General features: G+C 41.6%; 1 long non-coding RNA gene across 1 annotated transcript; it reads right to left on the reverse strand.

Moving 5' to 3' along the window:
- Positions 1 to 939: 939 nt before the first annotated feature.
- Positions 940 to 21,336, reverse strand: LOC146432611 (uncharacterized). Its single transcript, XR_014854255.1, has 2 exons — positions 21,199 to 21,336; positions 940 to 1,126 (listed from the first exon to the last, which is right to left on the reverse strand). It is a non-coding gene; the product is annotated as an uncharacterized LOC146432611 (long non-coding RNA).
- Positions 21,337 to 25,135: the final 3,799 nt, after the last annotated feature.

Consider the following 25,135-nt stretch of genomic DNA (forward strand, 5'->3'; position numbering starts at 1 on the left):
AGTGGATTGTAAGTAAAAAGAAACAGAGACTGCTTTCATATATTTGACCCTCACCAGCAAATATCACATATCAGTGGAATAATTAATATGCTTAATCCTAAAAATTCTGTTCTCATGTTTAAATCAGAAGGTTAAGACGTTGTTCTGTCCCATTTTTAACAATGTATTCACGGCTTTATTTTCCAGTGAGGAACAATATATTTCCACACTGGCCCTGGGGAAAAAGGGAAAGTTGCTGCTTGGATGGGAATATATTTGTTTCTGTTCTTTTCATTGTCCCAGTCATTAACTCCAAAATCCTGTCATTTAACCGAAAAATTAGCTCTGTTTCTTGTGGATTTTTTTGCCATGCACCTCTCATCCCCAGCCCAAGGTCTTTGCAGTGAAGATGTGTAACACCCAGGAAGGGTTGTGTCTCTACTTACCCAGTTTCACACCAGTATTTCTCCAGTGCTGAACCTCCACCCCACCTAGACCTGATTTATCCTACAATCAGCAGTGGGAAAAGCTCCAGGTACAGCAGAGAAAGGAGTGAGAGGCAAGAATAAGCTCAGGAAATGTGCTGAGTCATCCAAAATGTTGCAGATAATGATTTAGCCTTCTCTGAAATGGGATATTCATTTCTCAGTGTTGTGTTCATTCCTTCCTACAGATTGCCTTAACCTTAGACACAGACAGAATTTCTTCCCTTCTCTGCAGTTTCCTTTCTGTCAGAGAAGGAGCAAAACCTCAAAAATGCTCCTTGGAAGAATCATCTGAATAAATGGACATTTATAGTAGTTCTGTTTTAATATATGTGGCTGCCTACTAAAAGGTTTGCTCTACCCAGAAAATACTCTCAGACTGGCAGTTTCTTTTCTTCTCCCAAAAGAAAGCCCAAGATGTTGGATTTGGTTGCTTTCAACAACTCCAGGAAAGACACACCTGTCAAAAAGGAGCTTGTATTGCAAAAAATGTAAATATCAATCTTTATTTTGTTTCAGGAAACACATTGTGGATTTTTTTTCACCCAGTGCAAAGAACCACAAGCACCAAGACCTGTTTTGTTTTCTTCCATTTTCAGTCCTCGGTTTTTGTTTTCACTTTTTCATTCTGTTGAGAAGCAAAGTGCAGGCGGACAGAAAACCTGGAGAAAAAGATGGGGAAATATGGATTGAGAAAACTTTAAAAATTACACTTGAAGTGAGTCATGTTTCTGAAGTTCAGTTTTGATTCTTGCGGGGCTTTTTCACTGGAATATCAAAATATATGAGGACAGTAAGTTAATAATATTTGGACTGTAATAGAATATTGACCTATTTTACCTCTGAGAGAGGGGAGGAATAAATCTAGGAATAAATCCAACTCACAGTACATCCTGTTGCAGTCAGCTCTTTTCCTGCAGCAAAGAGGTGGGGAACAGTGTTCATCATTATCATCATCATCATCATTATGATACATAGAAATGTTGATCGTAATTATAGTACATGCCAGAGAGAGCTGTGAAGTGCATTTTATTTCTCACAAAATGTCCTGGAGGTGCAAATTAGACAAAAATAGGATTAATTAAGTCCCTTTTGTCTGCACATTTCCATGCTGATTTTAGGCACTTTTAAATGTGTTAGAGAAAAATCATCAGCGACAGCAAGATATGTTTGTGACATAAAAATATAATTTTTAATTATGTTGCTTCCAGGAATGCCTTTCATGCTTGGTCTAGAGGATGTTCTAGGTGGTCCAGAAGAACTCTGGACCTGAGGAGTGCTCTGCAAGGCTTTGTGCTCTGAGGAACAAACATTGAACCAGGAGAAACTGATTCTTAAATGAACACAAACATCTGTTAATTGTTTTCTGTGATCTAAGGGTGATGGATGTATTAGCAACTGCAGATCCCATAAAAGGGGAGAGATAAGCTCCTCTTGTTGACAACAGCCTGATTGATGCACACAGAGGATACAGAGGAACAACAGGTAAACTGAATTTCTGGGTATCAGAGTGTGGCAATCAGGGGGTGAGAAAAGCCTTACAAAGGTGAGGAGATGCCATTGCTTCTTGCCATGGTCATAAATACAACTATCATATCACTGACAGGCAAATATTTTACATCAACGCAGTGATGAAGGGTTTTCTTGTGAAAATGAGTAGAGGGGAGATCAGAACAATAGGAGTCTGGAAACAAAGACACTTCCATGATCTGGTAGCCCTCTCTGAGAGAAGAGGAACAAGTATCCAAAATTTTGTCATGGGCAGGGTTTATTGGGACAGAACTGCTCGAAATGCTGCCTGAGAAAAGGCATTCTATTGATTTGGGGCTGAAATGGGTGAGTGCCCAAGCTGCTCCCTCGTTTTGCTCTCTAGAGTCAACAGTAATGTCTTGTAACATGAAGAGACACTGAGAGCTAAATGTGTGGCTGACAATGCCCAGATGTGCCCCCCTAGCACATCTGCTGCATCTGCTCTGCCACTCTGTACTGACAGCAAATAACCTTTTCTTCCCCTCCCATCCCTGAACCCATTTCCCATTCCTTGGCATTCTCTTTCCTTTGTTGAAACTCTGAGTTCAAGCCTGGGGAAGTTCACACCACATCTTGTCTCGGACTTTCCATCCAGTATCATCACATTCAGGGTTTTCTTGTCCACTGGGGTGTTTGTGATGATTGAATGAACTTACCCTCAGTCAGCTTTGATTTGATGTCAGCAAAAAGACCCAGCAGGCCTTCATGAACCAGACTTCCTTCTTCTCCTCCACTTCTTTCGAAGTCCCTTCTGACAAAACCAAGGACCCTTGGGCCATATTTCCTATTTATTTCACTGTCTGAAGCTAATTTGAACAGATGCGCTCAGAATGACAGTTAAACAGGCTGAAAAATAGGTTTTCAACCCCTGAGGCAAAAGTTTAAACTATTCTCTTTTTTTAATTTTTTTTTTCCCTCTATCAAAACAGCCTGAGAAAACCCTGCTGCTGAGCTAATGGCTAGTTTAGAAATTGCTGCATTCTCTTATTTTACTCTTTAACCAGGTTTAAAGTGAAGGCTTTGTGTTTCAGATACAAAAAAAGAACTACAACAAGAAGTAATTGTACATCACCATAGGGTATCACCAGTCAAAGAAGATGAAACCATTTGTGAAATTCATCTGTTTTCCAGGGCTGATGTAGCTTGTAAGCTGTTTTATTTCTTCATTACTGCTCTCCTTAAAACTCACTCATGCAGTTCAGGCAATTCACAAGAATAGGAACTCTAATCCTGCTGCCTTCTTTAAGATCTCATGGTACTTTCCAAAGAGATCCCTCACAAATCAAATTTTCCCCTTCATCCAATTCTCTTCTCTGGATTTTCCCTTTTTGTCTAAGAAACAGATCTGATTTGCTTCTGGGCTGAAGTTCACCAGAAGTGTTTAATCCCAGAGACATTTGCATTACAGCAAGGGACCACTTTGTTCTTATGAAAATCACCTGAAGAAGAAATGAGAAAAGGTAAAATAGCCTTGAACACAGATTATGTCATTCAAAGTGAACTACCTCAGAATTTGGAAAAAAAAAAGCAGAAATATAAGAAATTTTAAACCACCTTAATACTAAAATAACACTGGGTCATGCTGTCCACTCTTGCATCCTTCTAACAATTTAGGCAAGTGCTTATGTGATCACCTAGGAATCTCTGATTTTTCACCCTCTGTTTTATAGTGTTTTCAGCTCTCCAAGTATAAACATATACTTGGATGCTGAATGTCACACAAATGCCTTTAACAGCCCTGGATACAGCTAAAAACTACTTTACTACCAGGGTGTTGAAACACATTTATACAAAATATGTACACAAAATTTCAAAGAATATAAATTTGTGCAAAAAATGCATAAAAAATCATTGCAGGATACCGAGAAAAACTAGAAAAGTCTGAAATAAAATATTTTCAACGAATATTTACCCAGTTCTGCTCCTAACCACCAGCAAGTAGATGGGTAAACAGACTCCATCAACTCCCTTGTTTTCTTTTGATTGCTTTGTTTGGCTTTTATTCTAATTAAAGACATCCATAAAACTTCAGGGGGCTGTTAGTCTTCAGAATATAACCAGGGATCAGATCTAACATCGTTGTTTATTTGTGGAGGTAAGAAGAGAGAGCTGTTAAAGACCCACAACCATTCAGGAAATGCAGAGATAAATAAACATATTCATGTTACAAGTGTGTGGTACCCACACACATACATAAGTGAGAATGAGAACATCTGAATATTAAAATAAATAATTCTCTGTGCTGAATCAGCATCTGTCACCTCAATAGGTTGCATTAGATCTGACAGGAGATCCTAAAACATTCCTTCTAGTGAACACTACAGACCAACCCATGCAGTCTGCTCTTGATTTGCTCCATTTCTTATTCTCTTCATTCCTCCTGCTCTCCACACATCTTGTAGCTGCACTCCTCTTCCACTGCAAGTCAAGAATATACATGTTCAGTAGAAAAAAGACCTGTTCTGTTGGTTAGGTACTGTCTGTGACAGGGTAGTTTAGAATATTTCAGTTCCTTCCTCGTGCCTGAGCTTGTGCCCCTGTAGCTTAAAATCTGACAGCATCACAGGAGAAGCACTGAGGCCACCGAGTCTCAAATCACTCCAGAAAGAAGCTGTGCCTGAGCCAGATGGCTGGAGCTGGTGGAGTGAAATCCAGGGCCTTGGAACAAATCCTGAAGCATTATTTCATCAGAACCCAGCACACCTGGTAGTCCCTGTGACTGGGGAAATGCCTTTCAATCTAAAGCAGCGCAGCGAATTCAAACACGTCACCTCTGTGATAGGAAATCGATGCCTACTTTTAGTATTCAGCTTCCAGATTAGATTTTCCCTTTCCCCTTTTCACTGCCAAGTCCCTGTCCTTCCTGTGGCTGCCTTCTGCTCTCCCAGGAGAGTTTAAGGAAGGGCTGATGTGGAGGAAAATGACCATTGACATTTATGTCACAGCGAGGAGATGCAGGTTTGTGACAGATTGGTGACAGCCCTCAGGTGACAGTCCTGCACTGGCACACTGTGAAGAGAATGCTGTTTATGGCACTCACTGGTCAGCTTTGCAACCTGAAACACTTTGTGATGCTGTTCTCGAGATCTTGGTGCTCAGAGCCAACAAAAAGAAAGCAGGGACTCGAACACTCAGTGTCTGCAAGGCTCATGACAGCAGTGTCTGTGCCAAAGAAATCTGGCATGTCTGGACTCCTCATCCTGAGAAGGCTGGTTTTTTTCCTCTTTCTCCCCCACTCTCTATCTCTCTTTTCTTCTTGGTTTCCCACCACATCCTGAGGTTTGAGTCACCGTGGGTTGTACTTTTATCAACAATGAAACACAGAGACACCTTTCACAGCTGCTGAGCTCATTACTTGCTTGGAATTTGGCTTTCTAAAGGTGAGTTGTTTGCTTTTGGAGAGCTCACACATGTGTACACAGCCTCAGACTTGCACACAAAGAAAGCTCCGTTTGCTGTAGGAAAACAACAGCTGTACACAGCTGGATCTGTCACTGGGGGCAGTGGCTGCTGCCCTGTTACCCTGAGGCAATAATGGAATGCCAGATAAAAACTGCCATCCTAATTAGAGCCCTGCAAAATAACAAAATAAAAAATTATTAAAAAAAAAAAAAAACAATGGATGACAAGCCTTTCCAAGATGCCAGATACACTGGGAAGTGACAACAGCATCAAGATTAATGTTACTGGTTTGGGATTTTCACATGGAAAAATCATTTTAGAACTGCATTTGCAGCTTCTCATTTCAAAGAGTCTCCCATCCTGCTGCATTCTCCAGTCACAGGGGAATGTTATTACCTGGGCTGAGTTGCTGTTCCAGAAGCACATCCTGCAGCAGCATCCCATTCCCACCAAGGTGTGCTGATACCCTTCAAAACTTCTGTGGCATTAGAAAACTTGATTAACTTTCCTCCTCAATATCCCTTCTTCCCCCCTCATCCCACCCCCAGCACTCTGCTTTACATTCTAGCTCTGCCTCTGCACTTTCTGATTCTCTCTCCTACCAGAAATTATGAGCTCCAGTGAGAAAGGCTCATTGGCTTGTATTTCCTGCCTGTCAAACAACAGGAAGCAGCAGCAGCAGCATTGTAAGAAACCCATTTCTCATGACACCACGAGGTGGATGAGCCAGGCCTGGATGGCTGGGAGAACTTTGGAGAGTATCCACGTTAGTATCTAAGTGTTAGGATGTTTATCTGAGCTTTTGATCCTGTATCTCTTTCACATTCCCTGTAAACTCTCTGTCTGCCATGCTTTCTCTGGCCAAATGCACTCCATGAGGAGAGTTATTTATACCTCCTGATCAGCTCAGGGTGTGCCCAGTGCTTCAAACTGCTCTGGTTGCATAAAGGTACCTCCTGGTGGTGTTGCTTCTTTTAGTTTGCTCCAACTTGTGGGGTTTTAGCTCACACATATCGTGTCAACTGGGGATCTGTGTATGTTGATAAACCCCTTGGCTAATCCCTTTGACATGAGCTAAAACTCTTCCATGTAAAGAAAAATTTATCCTTCATTGTGTTTCAGTCATCTAAAACTGGGGAAAATAATTATATTGTGTGGTTCAGTTCACTCACCATGTGAATTGAATAGGAAACAACTGATTCAAAGAGTACACACCGTCCAAGTTTGTTAATGAAAATTTTGGGAGAAAAGACTTGAAAGAGTGTAGGTTCACTTCCCAAATAATTTATGAAACAGAAAAGGAGCTGCTGTGGTCCTGCTTGGAAAAGCAGTGGGTCCTTGTTGGATTAAACATCTACCCTTAACAATAAACACATGCTTAAATCCACGTAAGACAAGTGAGACTGAAGAGTGCTGAGCTGGGACTCCATTGTAGAACATTTTCAGCTGTTTTCAACCCTGGAATTTTTCCCCCACATCCTGCAGGCGCTGCTGGAAATCCCCAAGACAGCTGAGGGTATTTGGGTATTCACTTCTGCATGTCAAAATTTCCCCTGTAGGCTTTGCAAAACTTCAACCAGCTCTGCTTTTTGTTTGTCTGCATGACAGTGTGAGCTACTGATTTCTGCTGGAGAGGGTATTGTTCCAAAAATCAAAGGTTCAATTCTGCTGTGGTGGTAAATGGAAATAAAAAGCAAGCAAATTACCAATTTCCTGCCTGAAATGAAAGTAGCTACCAAGATGCAGTAAAAAAAGTCAAAGATTCAAGCTGTGTTATTGAACAGTTTCTCAGGACATACCTGAAAGTGACTCTTCACTTTATTTTTCTCATCTATTCCCAGGTAGAACAGTCTTTCTTTACTGCAATATGTTGGCAGCAAATAACATTTCATGAGACAGATACAGCCTGCAATGTCCTGTCTGCAGTTCTTATTAACAATTTTTCCTGCTCATCTATGTCTGTGTCATCTGAAACAGAGTCTACATGTCAGATGTTCATTATATTGATGATGTCCCAATGACAACCAATTTATTTTCCTGCCTGCACCTCAAAGAATTGTATTAGTAATGATGTCTATGTGCTCTAGAGATGCTTTGTTAAAACTGATGGTCTGCCATGAGGATACTTAATTATATCTTCTTAAAGGAACACAATTAAGTTTGCAGGTAAAAGATGGCTCTAGAGTTAAAATGTATTTTCAAATTAGTTTTCCTGGTGGATAGGATGTTTAATTTTCATTTTGGTAGTCAAACTGGAGAATTGATCAGAGCGGTCTGGTAAGATGGATGCTCTCAAAAGCAGAGCTGACACTCATCAGAATTCTCTTTTAACCTTCAGCCAGTGCGATATTTGGTGGTAAAACCAGGGAAACAACAGATACACATATAGTGCACAGAGCAGTGAGAGACACACTGTGCTGTGGGGACAGGGCAGGTGTCCCCCAGGCCTGTGAATTATACAGGAGTCTGCTGAAACTGCAGCTCTTGATTTGCATTTCTCTCCAGGCTTCCTCAGACAGCAACAAGGAAACTTCACTCCCAGCTGAGATTTCAAATCCTACTCCTCCTGTAACAAGCAGCTCATCCTGCACACAAGTCTGTGTTTGGCACTGAAACTGTAAGAATTCCCTGCTTGCACAAACCTCTGTGGGACACTTGGCCATCCCATAATGGGGCACAAGGCTTGGGGCATCACCCACACCTGGATCCTTTGCCCTGAAAGGGTCAATGTGAGGATAGGTTGGCCAAGAACCAACTCATTCACCAAAACCAGCAGAAAGTCTCCTGTCCTCCCAAACCCTTCGTGAGAAGCAGAGGTCTTTCATCTGAGGTTTCCAAACTGTCCTGACACTGGAAGAAGTAGGACTTTCTGTAACAGCTTCATTTGATTCCTTTTGGGGATCATTTATCCTTTCAGTTCAGTCTGCTCCAGAGTTTTCCACATCACCTCTGACATACTGAGTTTCCACATTAGCTATAACATATTCATTATTTTCAGCTGAGCAATTCCTTTCTGAAAGCAAATCACTTTTTTTTTTTTCATAGCATTTTGGAAACAACCCCAAAAAGATGCCTGAAAGGAATGTCACGAAAATACACATAGCAATACTTTCCTGCAATACAAAACATAACTAATTTAACATGCAGATCTCTGCAAATGTTGGAAACCACCTGCTTCCCAAGGCACACAATTCCATAGTCCAAAACAGGAAATAAATAAAGTATCTACATGTACACACACACATCTATGGATCCTTATCCAAGTCTATTTTAGCACAGCAGAAACCAGAAACTGTGGATGTAAAAAAAGGACATAAAGAAGAAAGTCCTTTGTGCACTACTAATTTAAAAATAGTCTATCATAATTATTTCCAGAATATGCTAACATATAATTTAAAACAAATGTTTTGGATGGAAAAGGAGCTTTTCAAATTACTGGTGGCAAGTGATATTTATCATAATATTGATTTTATTTGTGGTCTTTTCTCTCTTGCTTTCTGGTAAGCCACTCATTACTGGAGCATATTTACTATACAGTTTGGACAAGAAGTTGCCAATCTGTTGTCTTTTGCAAATTGTACATTATGATATTTTGTTAGTTGTTTTTAACAATGATGATACCAGCTGGCTCAATCACATGCTAATATTTCTGTTTATTAACTGGGGAGACAGAAAAGCTTAAAACTAAAAGCAATTATTACTAAATCTAATTAATTAATACTAAGAATGGTTTGTGTTGGAAGGGACCTTAAAGATCCTCTTGTTCAATGGTCAGGGACATTTTCCACTATTCCAGGTTACTCCAAGCCCCATCCAACCTGGCCTTGGACACTTCCAGGGATGGGGCAGCTACAGCTTCTCTGGGAATCTGTGCCAGTGCCTCACCACCCTCACAGGAAAAAATTTCTTCTGCATATCTAATCTAAATTTCCTCTCTTTCAGTTTGAACCCATTACTCCTTGTCCTATCACTGCAGTTCCTGATGGAAAGTCCCTCTCCAGTAATGAATGATAATAAATGCACTTCCAGGTGCAAACATCTGGTTGAAATCAATGAGTTTAATTAGTTTAATGACTTGCAACTCATTTAAAAAAAAAAAAAACCTGCAGAAAGCTGGCAAGTATTAATCACAATGTGACCAAAGCCTTCATGCTGATTAAACTTTCCACATTATCCATTAGTCGATTTTTGAATCGGGTTTTAAGTACTATACCTGCTCCAGCTGACAAAATAAAATAAAAAGAATAAAAAAAAAAAATTTAAATAAGTAAATAAAAACTAATAAAGAACCTGTTCTGAAAAAAAAAACCAAATACGACATTTGAGTTGGGCTGTGTTCAGGAACACTGGGAATATTTTTTTCTCTCCTGGTTCCCATGGCTGGAGATCCCTCTCCCTTGCAGACATTGCTGAGGCTGTTTAAGGCACTCTCTTCCCAGGTTAAAAGTTTCCCCAAATCACCCCAGAGCACCAAATCCAGCAGATCTTATCGACTGAGGAAACACTGTACTCCAGCACTATGGATTTTCCATGCAAGTACAAGAGATTAAATCAAACCTCCAGATACATTGAAAAAAAAAAATTAAAAAAAAATAAAACCCTCCTGTTCTTTAGCAAAGCTTGGATTGAGGTTTAGATCCAAACTTCATGGCTCAGGATGGTTGCCAATTCAGTCGTGTCTTTCCATTCCTCTTTCTGGACACGATCAATAGCAGCCCTGCCAGTAGACATGAGAGTTGGAGGCTGTTTTTAGAACTCTGGTGATTTGTGCGAAAGCAAAAGAGGAGCAGGACTCCAACTGAAGCCTCACTTCATGAAATTTCCATCTCCATCCTTGCAGACTCTGGGTTTGGATGAGGTTCAGTTTCGAGGTGCTTTGCACACAACTCAGCACCTAATGAGGATTGTGCTGGCCAAGAGCTGGTTCTGCTCTGTTTCAACACAGCTTCAACTCATCACCAAAACCAATGGATGGGCTTGAGATTTCACCATAGTAACACACAAGGAAAATTTAAGGGCCCTGGGAATTTGCTCCTTTTGAGTGTTTTAATCTAATTTTTTTCTACAATGCACTGACCCTGGAGTAAACCTCTTGAGATCAATGCATGGAGCAGCTTTGACAAGCTCTGCATTCAGCTTGTTCTGAGAGAAACATCAGCCCTTCATATTACAAGAGGAATGAAATTGTGTGGGTAGGTGTACCTGTGAGAAAAATGTTAAAATTGTTTTTGTTCTCCTCACATTTCAAACACCAATCACGGAATTCATGTACTCTTTAAAATCAAGCCCTCTATGAGACTTCCACATAAATATTGCATTCAGTCAGGTTCCTGACACATTATTAATAGGTTTTCTGTTTTCACCCAACAGATTTGATAGAAAACATTGTCTGCTCTGTGAGGAATACACAAGAACTAGTTGGCATCCACACAATATATGCTGCCTGATGTAAATTGCTTCAGAGCTAGACTTACAAAATGTTTATTCAAGGCCTTGCAGCAATCTGTTTGGATACACAGCAGCTAGGGAACATGTCACCTACAATGCTGCTGGGCAGAGACTCCATTTAAATCATTTTAATGGTAATAAAAGCCATGCTGCACAGAGCTCTGTGCAGAGACTGCAAGCCAAGGCATGTTTAAGAAAAGTTGATTTTTTATTTATCTTTATGGGGGGGCTGATAAACTGAGGCTTTTGCTGCATACCCTCAGGAGAAGCACACAGGGCCTTTTGGTGACAGTGAAAAGCTGGGTGTGACACCCCCAGTCACCTCCCCATGGTAGTGCCTTCAACACTTTACCACTTTTTCTACAAATTCATTTTAAAGGTCTTTCAGAATAAAAAAAAAAATTTAAATACCATTGTATGATACTAAATCATCTGCTTAAGATTTTCAGATCAAAAGGTTTTGTGGGGCATCAGGACTAGAAAATCACCTTCATATATACAGCAACAGGCTGAACATCCTATAAGGAATATCCCACAGGTAAGCTAAAATTTAGGGCATCCTATTTATTTGTTTCCTCAGAGGATCTGATCCAACAGCCCAGTGGAATCTGCATGTCAGGAAGAGATCCTGACTGCAGAGCTGCCCAGGGCACAACCAGGTGACACAGAGCCATGGTGACAGGAGCACGATGTCCCCACCAGGCTGTGCTGAGAGGTTTAATGGGTGTGTGGCTGTCCAAGCTCTGGTGAGATGCAAAGGGAAAAATCTCTGCTCTGTCACAAGCCCTGGCTACACCGTGAGAGACACCACAGGGGCTTTGCTTTGCTCCTCAGCTTGACTCAGCACTCAGCCGGTGCAGAGCTGGCAGCCAGGAGCAGCAAAGCCTAGGAAATGTTGAGCTGAGCAAGGAGGAAGTGATGGTGACCCTCCATATAATTGCTCTGTGGATAATCTTTCCTCCCCAAAGGCCCTGCAGGGCTGTCTGCAGGCAAACTCTCACTTCAGTCACTCACACACCGAGTTCACAGCATCAGAGAGGCTTTTGCAAATCAGTTTTAGGGTTTTTTGCAAATTACTGTTTTAGGTAACAGTATTACCTCTGGTGGTCCTACCCCACTCTGGGCAGCTGTCAGATGTGTGGTTGTACAAAGCTAGAGCCACATCTATCTACTCATCTGTTTTTTGTTCAGATCTCTGGATTTTTCTATTCCCCACTGCTTTTAACTCATTGTCTCCTGTTAAATTGATGGACAGGCTTGGCAACCATGCCCTCTTAAAAAAAAAAAAAAAAAAGAGAAAGCAAAGTCTTGCCAGACAGAGTTTAGAGACGGTTCTGCATACATCTGGAATGCAGCAAACCATGAAAAGTGTCCTCTTAAAGCTCCCCTTTAAGCAGCCAGAGGTTGCATAAAGACAGTGCTGTGAAGGTCCAACCCTGCTGGCCTGTAGGTAATGGACCAATGTTGAAGGAAGAACATTTTAAAAAGACTGGATCACTCTGCTCCTTAAGCTCCCTTGTATTCTCCCTGTAAATCTGGCCACACTCACCATGACTGATCTAAAATATTCCATTTTTAATTAGTTCCAGGCTCACAAATGTGATTGCTACATCTGCACGACATAGCAGTGCCAAATCAAAGTCTGAGGCTGATGAACAAGTACTGCACAGTTTAAAGACCTGTTGAAGGAGAAAATAGGGCTACTCTACTATTGGAAATACCTTTTGGAAAGTTTGGAACAGCCAGGTCTCCACCTCAATCTCACAGGCCCACTAAAAATGAGAAACTGGGAGATACTCTTTAACTTCTCCCAGATTGAAAGAAAATAGCACTCAGAAATAATGAAAATGTATAAATGCTGTGCTGTTCTGAAGATATCTCTCTGCAGAAGTACCACCAGGAATTGTATCTGGGGGCTAGGGAATACCTTGACTCACTGACCTCATGTTTTAAAGCTGTCACTGCCAGTGTCTGGGTTACTTTCTCACTGGGGCATCCCACAGCACACGGGTGGAGCAAACATCCCAGGTACTCCCAGGTGACACAACAAACTTCCTCTGCTCTGGATCTCTACTTTCAGTGTCCTCTTTTGGAAGTGTCAAACTCAATGCTGCTGATTCTCTGTCCTCTGTCAGAGACACAGAGGTGAATAAGGATGAGACTTAAATGCTGATGTTGTCCCAATAGCCAGAAACAACCTTTTTTCCATAAATAAAAGTCCCTCTGCTGTGGAGCTCTGCTGAGCAGCTACTTGAAATGCAAGGCACTTCGGGGAGAAGTCAAAGAATTCCTTGTGGAATTATCTCATAAGGGAAGACAATAACATGAGAAGGAATGCATCACTAATAATAAAGCATATGAGCATGGCTGATAGACAGAGAGACAGATAGGCTGAGAGATAGTCCCAAGTATTACCCTGTGGAATTTTATGCCAACTGAAGCTAACATTTCTGTGGTTCACAGAAATCATTGCTGTCCCTAATTAGATGTCATGACTAAGCCACCCTAAGTCTGTGCATATGGTTTTTTCTTTTCTTTTTGTAAATGTTCTGTGTTCCTTTTTCACTCTCTTGAGAGCAAGGCTGAAACTCTCACAAGGACTAGGAGGTGAAATCTAAACCATTACAAACTGTGGCTTACATAAATCTAACCATATGCACTTTTGGAATGCCTCTTATATTTTAAACTGGAGGTCTGTGGGTAACTGTTCTGGCTTTCAATTCCCAAACCCAGGAAAATTGATGTCTCTGGGCTCTAATAAGACCTCTTGTGCAAGGATACCAGCAGCTGGCTTCCCACTGCAGGGTAAAAAAAGGGATTTCCCCCTCTTCTCTGCCTTTGTGGGACCCCATCTGGAGTACCCCACCTGAGGAGATGAGACTGGAGGGTGAGCTCCTGAGGCTAAGAACTGTCTAGAGGCAAAATGCCTTTGCTTCCTGAAGGTTTGAATCTCTGACTAGCTGGAACACAAGCCTGTCTGTTTCTGCCTTGCCTTGTCAGGATTAGCAGTACCTACCTGGGATCTGCAGTGTTGACCGTGGCTGTCAATTAAAACTAAACACATTTCAGTGTGGCTGCCAGCCAAAAACACAGAACCTGCCAAATGGTAAACACACAGGATCTGCCTAGTTTCAAAACAATTGTGCCACCGCTGTGAGAAGAGAGTGCACATAACTCCTCTGTAATCCAAGGGCTGCCAGTGCCAATTCCCAAATGATGGATGAGGTCTTCAAAAGGAGCCCTCCAGAGCTGACTGACTGCTGTCTTTATTCGGTGTGAGATTTTTTTTGTTTTGTCATAACCTTTCTTAAAATATTCCTGATTCATAGCAGAGCTTTTGCTCAGTAAGCAGTGGGGACACTAAAATGCATCAGACACAAAAAAAAACCCACAGCACTTGATCAAAAGAACACAACATGTAATGGGTAACTATTTGTGATGTTCCGTTAAAGAATTCATTGAGTTTGTGTACTTAAATAATAAGGGAAATTATTTTGGTAAAATTGTTGCTGTGGGTGAAGCTTTCCCACAAACTGTCTTCTGAAGGGCACATGTCAATCATCAAATGTTTCAAACTAACAAAAAGGAGTATCACCTATAAAAAAGTCATCTGCATCTTCTAAACTGAAAATGGATACTCACCGAAAGAAATATATTTGAAATTACAGTGATGATTGAAAAAGACATCAGAAGAAAGGAACAAATTGATCTGTGCCTGGAAGCTTTGGACATCCTGACCTCTCAAAGAAAGTGCCTCAAAGGTGCTTGTGGCAGCAGGGGAGAAATGGGAATCCTCTCATCCCACCTCCATGGACCTCCAGTCCAAAACTTGGCTCTAATCCTGCAGAATTTGGAAGCAAACAGTTTCTATTTCCTGAACTATTTCAGAGCGATAGGAAATACATGAGAAGATGATGAGGAATGGTGACAACTCTACACGTTGCCCATAAGGTGATGTGTAAGGCAGTGTGCACAAAGCCTTGTGGAGATGATACTGTGGAGATGAGGAGAGACTTATTTCCTGGCATCTCAAGGGCCAGACCTTGGAATGCTGTAGAGTTCTTTTTTTTTTAGGTTTGTAAATCATCCTTAAAACCTCCAACAGATGAAATATGTTTTTAATTTTACATTTAAAATGGAAACCAAACAAAGATGCCAGAGCACATTCTACTCTGTTTAACTGAACTTGGTAAAGCCTATGACAGCCACGTTTTCTTTTGCCAGAGAAACCCACTTGCCTTTTCAATTAGGCACAGATCCACTCCAGAAATATGATGGTGCTGGGCTTAAATGGGGCTCACATGTTCCAGCTTTCACCATTATTGCCTCAAACCTCAACCGTGAAGATCTGACAACGCGATGGGACAGGTAGATCAAGGGAAAGAAATATGGAGACACTAATAACCAAATACTCCACTTCAATCCCTGCCTTTCATTCTGAAAGCCCCTAAAGCACATTACAAATTGGGCTCTTTATCTCCCAAAACAATTTAATTCAGCCATGAAATAAAACCATCTCGGGAGGTGGGGTCTGAAGGAGGGCAGAGAAAGAGGCAGATGGTTAACGTCAGCCCAACAAAAGAATTATCAGTTTAAAAGAAAAAAAATAAAAGAAAACTAGCAAACCCAAAGATTTATTTATGCAAACACCAGATACTGTGTCTCTCACCTCTTTACTCCGAGTTTTCTATAATGCAGGTAATGGAGCCAATACTCAAAATTTACAAAGTTCTTAAAATGTTTTGGCAGCCCATGGGGAGTTAAATATTGCATATAACTGAATGCCCTTCTGCCCGCCCAGGACAGATAAGTTCTCACTTGCTGCTACAGCTTTTCTCCAGGGAAGTACTGCAATGTAAGCCCTAAATCCAGACTTCATCAAAGCAATGCCTTGGTCACCCTGATTTCCCTAATTTTCTGGGTGTAAATACCTTCACTGAGAAGGCAATAGCAGCAGAATCACCAGTGTATGGTTTTTTTCTGTCTGTCCATACGTGTAAACAAATAATTACTTTATTATGAGGGTGCTCACTGTCTCTCCTTCTATCTGAGCATGATGGGCAGCAGTGGTGAGGAATTTCTGGCAACAAACAGAAAAACAGGTTTGCTGTCTCTGGACTTGCCCACCTTCCCTCAGCAGCAGCCTCAAACGCTGTTTTGTTTTGACACGTGTTTCCAATAAAAACACAAGGTTTGTATTGACAAGAGGAATGCTGGAGCAGACCACTAGCATTTCAGAGCAGCCACAAACCCTTCTTTCTCTGAGCCCCCAAGGGTCAATTCCACGCAGCAAGAATCCCACTCTCTAATTATTCACGTTCCTCCACCACCAGCCTCATTATCTAGTGAACTACTGTCAGCTGAAGCTGACTTTTTCAATTATTTAAAGAGACATTGTCAACTCAGCTATGCTCTATTTACATATATAAAATCAATAATCTCTTTCTCATTACCTCTGCCATGTCTGCTTTAAATACTCCTGAAGTTTGGGGAGGGGCAGTAGAGGTTTTCTCCTTTAAAATAAATACCCCAGAGAGATGTTCTGCTGACCCATGTTAGGTCTGGGCTACTAAGACATGTAAATGAAAATTAAATGTTGCCACTGGGATAGGCTGCTGGAATGTCCTTAGTTTCATGGCTTTGCTAGAAGGTCCGAGAATACAGATTTTTTTTTTTTTTTCCCTCAGAGTTGCCAGCTAAGAGTTTGTGATCTAGAGGATATTTTGCTCCTGACTTAGAAAAAGGGCTCTTCTTGAGAGAGGAGCAGGAAAAGCTCTGAGGGTCCCTTGCTGTTCATCCCCTTGGAGGTCCACATGGTCTGGGAAGGCATCAGGACCTTTAGCATCCTCAGGCTGGATAAAGGACAATCCCAGCTTGCACCTCTTCAGGTACACAAAAATTCACCTCACAACCCTCCAGCAAGAATTGCAATACCATGTGGTGGGTTTTTTGGTTTTTTGTGTTTTTGTGTTTGGTGTTGTTGGGTGTGTTGGGTGGGTGGTGGTGGGGGGGTTTGTGTTGGGTGTTTTGGTTTTGTGTGTTGGTTTTTTTGTGGTGGTGTTTTTTTGTGTGTGGCAATACCATGACCTGGATTTTCCTGCACATGTCTGCAGACCATCATCAAATAGATCAAGAAGAAATGCAGCCTGTGTGAGCTAAACATCTCCAGGAATCCCCCACAATCCTAGCAGAATAACTGGGAAAAGGGCATTGGCTCCTTCTCATCTCCTTTAGGGGCAAGAGGGGAATTTTTAGTGAGTCTCTTTTATTTATCAAAGACATGATCCATATGTTAAGAATCCTGTCTACATAGGGAACAAGGAGTATAGCCAAAACCATTGATGCCATGGGATTTTCCTTTTGCCTCCCAAACAAGTAAAATAAGTACAGTGTGACTTTTTCTCTTGTTTTTAATAAATTCTACTCAGATTTCCAAAAACAACCAAAGGAAAACAATCACAAAGAACACAGAAAAAAAAAAAAAAGCCAATCCTGAGACACATTGCTATTACACGCCACGAATTGCCATGTCGTCCCATTTCACCTCACACTGGTACAAATAATAATGGAAGCCTGAACAAATTTCTTGAACCAGCAAGTCAGGCTCTCAGGAGAACAATTCAGAACATTTGCTGTCTTTCTGCTTTGATGTGCTCTACAATCTCACACGAAATCAGGGCTCAGTGGGAGCAGCCAGGCTCCATGTACCAAAGGCAATGGGCTCCCCTCCTAGGGAGCTAATCAAAACCATCCAGTGTCAGCAGAGGCAAGGCAAAGAACCAGCAAATAACTAAATAAATACAATTGCTACCCCTTAAATAACCTTGTCACCGAAACACAGAAGTACACTGATAGCTCCATCCTTCTTCTGAGCAAACACACTGTGAGTATTTAACTTGACAGGTTTTCAAGACTCATATTCCATAGCTTTCCATATTGTCCTCAGCAGGACACAGCCAACAGTCTGGAAAATAATATCTTCTCTAACTCCACTATTCCCTCCCCCACTTTTTTTTTTTCTTGTAATCATCCATATTATTAATAGGAGGCAGCTGGTTCCCATTAATGTTGGGAAAAGTGGTCTATCTCAGGAATTATGGTTTAAATTGGCTTGTAGTCTGGGGGAATTAGCCATCTGCACCTGGCCTAACATGGATATTTTCAGCCATACTAATCATAAACAGGGCTTTGTTCTAGTTATGTCCACTTGGGTCTCTCACTCTGTCTTTTTTTTTTTCCTACGTAGAGAGTGGGAGGGGAAAAAAAAAAGAAGAAAAAAAAAATAATCCTATTAACCCTTTCACAGAATTAATCAAAACTTAACTACTTTATTAGTGTTCTGCATTTTATTTTGCATTTGTAACTGAGCACATCATTTGAGAGGGGCCCAGCACAAGCCCTGCTTCAGAGGCTGAACAAAATTGGCAAGAGGAAGAGGCAGTTGTTTGGCAAGACAGCTGTGATTTAGCAATAACTTCATGACGTCTACATGAAGCTGAATACCACGTGGGCAGGAAAGGCTGAGCACCAGGGTGAAGCTGCAGAGAGGCAGCGTTGCAGAATGGAAAGCAAAAAAAAACCAGAACATTGCAAAATACTCCAAAGAATGAACCATAATGTAAAGGGAATGTAGGTTTTGGGATAGTTTTTCCTGCACCTCCCACTTTACCTCCATGTTTGGCAAAATGGTTGTGTTTTCCACTGGTTTGGGGCTGGGAAAAGAGTGGATTCAAAGGTGAGTGAAAATAGATGACATCATCAGGCCAGGGGACTTCTCTCTCTGTCTCACAGATTTGGCAGTGCAGGTGTGAGCTCTATCCCACCTCCAAACTCTGTAGGGAATCCATCCACAACTGCAGTTAGAGGAAGAAGTAGTTATTCTACAGAGCCTATCCAGAAGTTTAACCTTTTTTTTTTTTAACAGCTGAATCTTTACAGAGATTTGTAAAAGACAGGATTTTTCTCTCTCTCCCCATCAATCTCCCTGACTTAGTGATTATAAATGGACAGTGCTAATGTGTTTAAAAACTGTATAGACAAAGTCTGGGAGAATAGGTTCATCAGTGGCTGCTAATGATCTGGACAAGAGTTTTGGCTTGAAAGCCACTGAACTACTGCACGCTGGAGCTGCTGAGGCTCTGCCAAGGAGCTGCTCAGTCTGATCACATCCAAATCTCCTACTCTCCCTGCAGACAGGATATTGCATTAGCCATGACATTGGAGCTGTTTGTGCACACACCGTTATGAGGAGTTGTAGTGCAAGCAAAAACTCACTCTTTGATCTGTCAGTCAGCTTCATCTGTAGTTCTGGGGGTTTGTCTGAACAAAGCCAGCTCCAGTGGCCACTTTTTGTGGTGCAGCATCCCTTCTCCACCCAGACCTACCCCTGGGCTTCTGCTCTGAGGTGCCAAACCCAATGTTGTGCCAATACAGAGTCACTCCATCCCCCACTCTGTCAAATTCCAGCATGTCCTGGCAATGCACATCTCAAATATAAGGAATCAGAGAGCTCCTTACAGCTCCCTCATGTTCCCACCTGGTTGATGGGACCACCTAGCTCTAAATGGGCTTATTTGCTTGCTCACTCCTTTTTCAGGATCCAGCTAAAACAAGCAGCCAAAATGCTGACCTCTGATGAAAAAGCCTCCAGCCATGCTATCTGCAGCTTCCCTGGGATCAGGAAGTGCCAAAAGCTCGGCAAACAGCCTGGCTCTTCCAGGCCAGCTTGGAGTCTCAAGAGGCCCAGACAGTTTGGATAACCTACAGTCGAGCATTACAATTTATGGGAGCCCATCCAAACCAAACTCTGAACCAAGTCGCTCACCCATCAGTAACTGAAACACCTCTCAGAACAAGGTGTGCTGCCAACAGCTGTGAGGTAGGGCCAGGCAGCAAGGAGAAGGACAGGGTCAGCTGGGGATGGACTGCTGAAGCCAGGCTTTGGAGGGCAGAGAAGGTGCAATCACCCTTCTGTTCAAACACGGGCAAACAGCTGGCAGCAGAAGGAAACAGAGCTTAAGGGAGGTAGTTTTTAATAAGCAACTTTGAAAAACCCGTTCAGCTGCCCCCAGGAGATGTAAATCAGGAGGAACTGGTTTGTGAGAGTAGGGAGCCACAAAGGGGAAAGATGGAAACTACATCCATGGTGAAGATCAGTGTAGGTCCCAGGGGACTGCAGCTGAATAGGAGCACCTTGTCTGCCCAAATGCAGGGTACAGTAAAAGGGAAATAAAGGAAGGAGGTAAAGGCAGAAAGACATCCTTAATCTTGGAGAGCTCTTAAGTTTACTGAGGCAGCCACAAATTCCTGGAAATGAGAGTTCCCACCTCTTCAGGGAGGAGGATTTAGGCACAGAAGCCAGAATAATGAATCTTGCACAAGAAAGGTATATTAAAAACAAAATAATAGAAACTACGCAATGTAATAACTGAGAGAAAAGGCACCTGCAATTCCCAGATGTCGTGTTGGAGGTGTGCACAGTATCCACGATTCAGACACAGCAATAAAGAGAAATAGAATCCAAAAGCCAAGACTCCCCTGTGACTTGCTCTTTTGCCTGACTGCACCAGCAGCAAACCAGTCCATGACTTCCACCTGCTCTGACTCTCCTCCTCCTACTAATTGAGGTCCTCAGGGCTTATCTTTGGAGTAATTGGTGCAGTGTCTGGTACACTGCAAACCTGCTCTCCATCTCTGCACTGGCTGGACCATTAAACTTATTTCTTCATCATGACAGCGAAGATCACAAAGTCCAGAACAAAAAGTGCAAAAGCCAGAGACAAAATCTCCTGGCTGGAGATGCAGCTGTGGAACAAACTTGCAGAGGAAATGAGACAAATCCAGTTAGAGCACCTTTGGGACACAATGGAAAATGTTTTCCATCACATGCAGGATGATATTCACAGCATCACCATCCCTTCACGTCTGAGGAGAGAGATATTTTTAACCATAAAAAATATGAGAACCAGAGATATCCCAACCTTGCTTTTGCTGACCTTTCTTTTCTCATGAGCAACAGTCATGTATTAAATCGCTGTGATAACCAGAAGGATAAATCATCAGGAAGCTCAGTACAAGTGCAAGGAAAATACTGGTGAGAAATACTTCAGGAGGTTGTGGAGATGCACAGTTCCTTAAAACTGTATGGAAGATGAAGTGAGACTGAGGATCTTCCAGAGAGTGGAACTATTTGCAAAAATTAATTTCTGTAACCCAAGGGTGTATGGTACAGACCAAATGATGAAGCAGAGATTTTGAATTAGGTTTAGTGGAGATTGAGATGAAGATGAAGAAAGGAAGAAAGAGGAGTAAGAGAAAGGAAATCCACATACAGATGGTCTATCAGCATTTTGACCTTTGGTTTGTGTTTTGGGTTGTTTTCTTGGTTTTTTTCCATTTTGCTCCCCATTCAGGAAAATCTTGATGCAAATGGGTAATAAGCTGACAAAATCATGCAGCCCAACATTTATTTTCTGTTGTGACATGAATATCTGGGCTTCAAAGAAAAAGACAGACAGGTCACAGCACCACAGCAATCAGAGCTTTCCACAGAGAAATTAACCCACTGAAATTGGGGTGGAGAAATCAAGACCCAGAGGGTTGTTGACTCTTTAAGGTCTTGGAAGACTTCCTGAAATTTATTTCTGTATGTTGTGATGATCGAGCAGAATGGGGAAAGCCCTTATGTGTATTTAAGGATAGGGGGAATAAAAACAGCTGCAGGGACTGGGTACACCTTCTATAATTTCTGAGTGTTTCATCTCCTTCCAGATTTCCATACCTGCTGCTCTCAGACAGTCACTATCACCTCCCAGCTACACAGATTTTTTGGTAGCAAATAATCTACTGGTAAAAAATGCATTTATTTCAATCACATTCCTGAATTTCTGTGAACATCCCCCATCCCAAATAATCCCTATTGGTGTGTTTCAAAACCAAACTCCTTGGAACACCCTGGATGTTAGAGGCTGATACCCTAACCATAATTGGTCCTTCAAGAAGAGGGATTCATGTCACCAGCCTCATCATACAAGAGCCTGTGAAAATCCAAAGCTTAGCATGCTGCTGGACTCCAGCAAAAATGCAGTCTTGTAACAAAATAAACACAAGCAAAACCTCTTAATAGCACAAAGCCCTAATTCAGGGAGTAGATTTCATTATGGGAATAGCACGTGTCTGTCTTACAGACCTTAAAGTATCCCACATGCTTTGCTTCTTTCAGAACCTGACTCCATAAAACAAAACACTGCAGGATAATCATATTTACTTGTTTGGTTTTCCACTTTGTTCAGTTATCCCAGCTTAAATCTAAGCCAAATGTTACACTCCAAAAACCCCATGGATATACATGTTTTTTGATTTACTAACAGAAGTAACAAACTAGGTTACCAAAGCCAAGACCAGAGGTCCTCATTTGTAACCATTTATCCTCATGTAGTTAAAGGTCACCCACAAATTATAGACTGTGGGTTCTAGCACCATTTCATATATCTAAATATACATGTATATTTACAACTGCTGCATACTTATTTTCCACGGTGTGGTGCCCAGTGTTTCTGCTACAGCCTGAGATGGAGTTGCCTCACAGGAAGGCTGTGCCTGGTGCTATATTTAACACACAGGAACTGTTTTCATTTCTTACAAGTGGGAGGAGGAGAGGCAACACGGTAAAATCAGTTGTGCCCTAGACAAACAAAGGTGAGTGTTGTGGTTTGTGAGCTAAATGGCTGCTGGTGTCCCACATGGAATAGAGAAACAAACCTAGAAAACCATCTCCTTAAGAAGTGACTCACTAAAACAGAAAAAAAAAATTTGTTTGAAACGATTCCTACCTTTTTTTTAAATGGAGGAGAAATTGGAATGACTAGCTGAAGTTTTAAACATCAGAATGTCTAAATAACAATATGATTTGTGACGAAATATAAAGGAATAGTATTTACATTCCTATTTATGATTCTTTAGGCAGGAGCCTTTCAACATTTCTCTGCAGCTCCTGCCACTTGAAAAACTGAAAACCTGCATTCTCAGGGAAATACATGACTCAGGAAATCAACACTTTAAGAAAAACTGCAAACACTGTGGGAGCAGCACTAGAACTGTGAAAGTGGGCAGCAAGCCTGTGTAAATTGATTACCCAGCAAGTTTATAGGGCCAGTGAAATTATTAAGGAGTAATTTGTAGTCACCTACAAAAAAGAGATCTCAGGTTAAGCAGATGGTGTGTTAGCATGAAGGGAACACTTAAGCCAGTGAGATGGAGCTTCCAGGATATTTACAACTTGCCATTTAAATTAGACTTCAAAGATAACCAAACTTCTTCCAACCCAAAACATTCTGGGAGTTTAAGATTTTGGCATATATCTCCCTTCAGTGGGGGTGAGGAGGAAGGCTTTTCAAAATACAGAAAGGAGGCAGTCCTGGTTGAGAAGTCAGAGGTGAGAAAAATGAGGGGTTTATGCCTGGGCTTTAAAGAATGTCCTCCCTGCAAAATTTGTTCTGAAGTTTTGACATTTTCTAAGTGGTTCTTCAAGGAAATTATATAGATCTTTCAGTTCTGTGCTGCTGGGTGAGGTTTAGCACAGTGTTCTCACTGCTATAAGGGATTTCACACACTCTGCACTATTAGATGTGGTACACTATGTACAGACTGATGCTGTCTCCCTTTGTATTCCTCCAGCTCCTTCCTTTAGTCTCTAATTTCATTTCTGATCAGACTTCCCATGAAAAGTCACCACAAACTTCCTAAGTCCCTAAAGATAATTTAAATTTTCTTGCAGACTCAGCCCCACATATTCTCCACCTGGGAATAACACCTGGAAAAATTACCCAACCATGTGTTTCTTACAAAAGAATGAGATCTATCTCATTAAAAGCAATCCTTTATATTCCAGCTTTAAATGGACATTTCTCACTTTGTTCTCACCTTCCATTTGTGCAAGCACAACAGCCCCAGAAGCTGGAACCATAGAATGATTTGGGGTGGGAAAGAACATAAAGATCATGGAGTTCTAACACCTTGCCATGGAAAAGGGCACCTGGCACTAGACCTGGTTGCTCAGAGCCCCCAGGACAGTCCCCAAGAACAGAGATGGGACAATCCCCACTGACTCATGCTGCTGCCTGTGCCCCATGCTCTGCCTCACGTGGGCAAAGAGGTAAATACATGAAACTGCACCCCAAAAATGAGAAATCAAAGCATGGCACACAGAGGGCAAAAGGAGAAGAAACCAAGCCCTGCTTCTCCCAGCTTTCTGCTCCCTTAGAGAATCACACAAGTACAAAACCATGAAAACAATAACCCCAGCTGCAAAGGCAATGAAGCAATTTGTTAGGGAGATGACATTTTTAATGAGAAACACTTGCTGGAGGAGAACAAAAGGCCCTGTTTGGTCAGAGAGATGCTCTTGATACTCTTCTGAAGTGCATGAAAAAGTAATTTCATTTAAGCGTCATACACAGAGCAGCTGAATTTCCTGGGGCTCCAGATGTTGTCCCGTGCAGATGCTGAACAAATGGAACTCTGTCTTGATGAAATGAAAAGAAAAAAGCAAGCCTTCCTAAAGCAAAACCCATGTACCAGAGTATTTCCCATCTTAAAAGAAGAAAAAGAAAAAAAAAGAGAGAGAAGACCATGCAAACTGGGGGGAAAGGAAGTTCTTGAATGTGGCAGTGCTGCCCATAGAATTGACTGTTCTTAATCACCCAACAGATAATTGAAGGAGACGAGAATCTGGATTTGCAAAATACCCAAGATCTGGCTCTGTCGCCTCTTTTTCTTGGCTTTGCTCTGTTTCTCTTTGACAGTTATCTGGCTGTGGTTACACTGAGTTTGTTCCCTAAGAAAGGACAGATTCTGCAAGCTTTTATTAAGCCAGAAGTTGCTGGAACATTCTGGGGTGAGCGACAGATTCAGAATCAGCAACTGCAAAATTACAATCAATATTTCACTGTATTGATAAAGGGTAGATGTGCAAGCCTGATTGCTAATTGAAATTACTCGTTTGTTTCTTGAATTTTGGGGAGGCCAAGGGGTTTGGTGCCTCACTAGTAAAAGCTTTTGAAATAAGAGATCAGACCAATATCAGCTCTCACTTTAATGAAGACTAATGAAGTATAATGACCTTGATATGCAGATATTTCATTCCTGAACTTTGGGGTGGGTGACAGAAGTAGATGTAGATAATTCCTAGGCTTTCCTAAGCCACACAGGACCTATAGGGATCCTGATGTAAATCAGAATAGCCTTAGGTCTGCTGGCTTATGCTCTCTTTTTTTTTTTTCCCCCTGCCTTTT

Source organism: Lichenostomus cassidix, chromosome 10 (genome assembly GCF_008360975.1).
Source record: "Lichenostomus cassidix isolate B80296 chromosome 10, HeHo_3.0, whole genome shotgun sequence".
Taxonomy (NCBI): Eukaryota; Metazoa; Chordata; class Aves; order Passeriformes; family Meliphagidae; genus Lichenostomus; species Lichenostomus cassidix.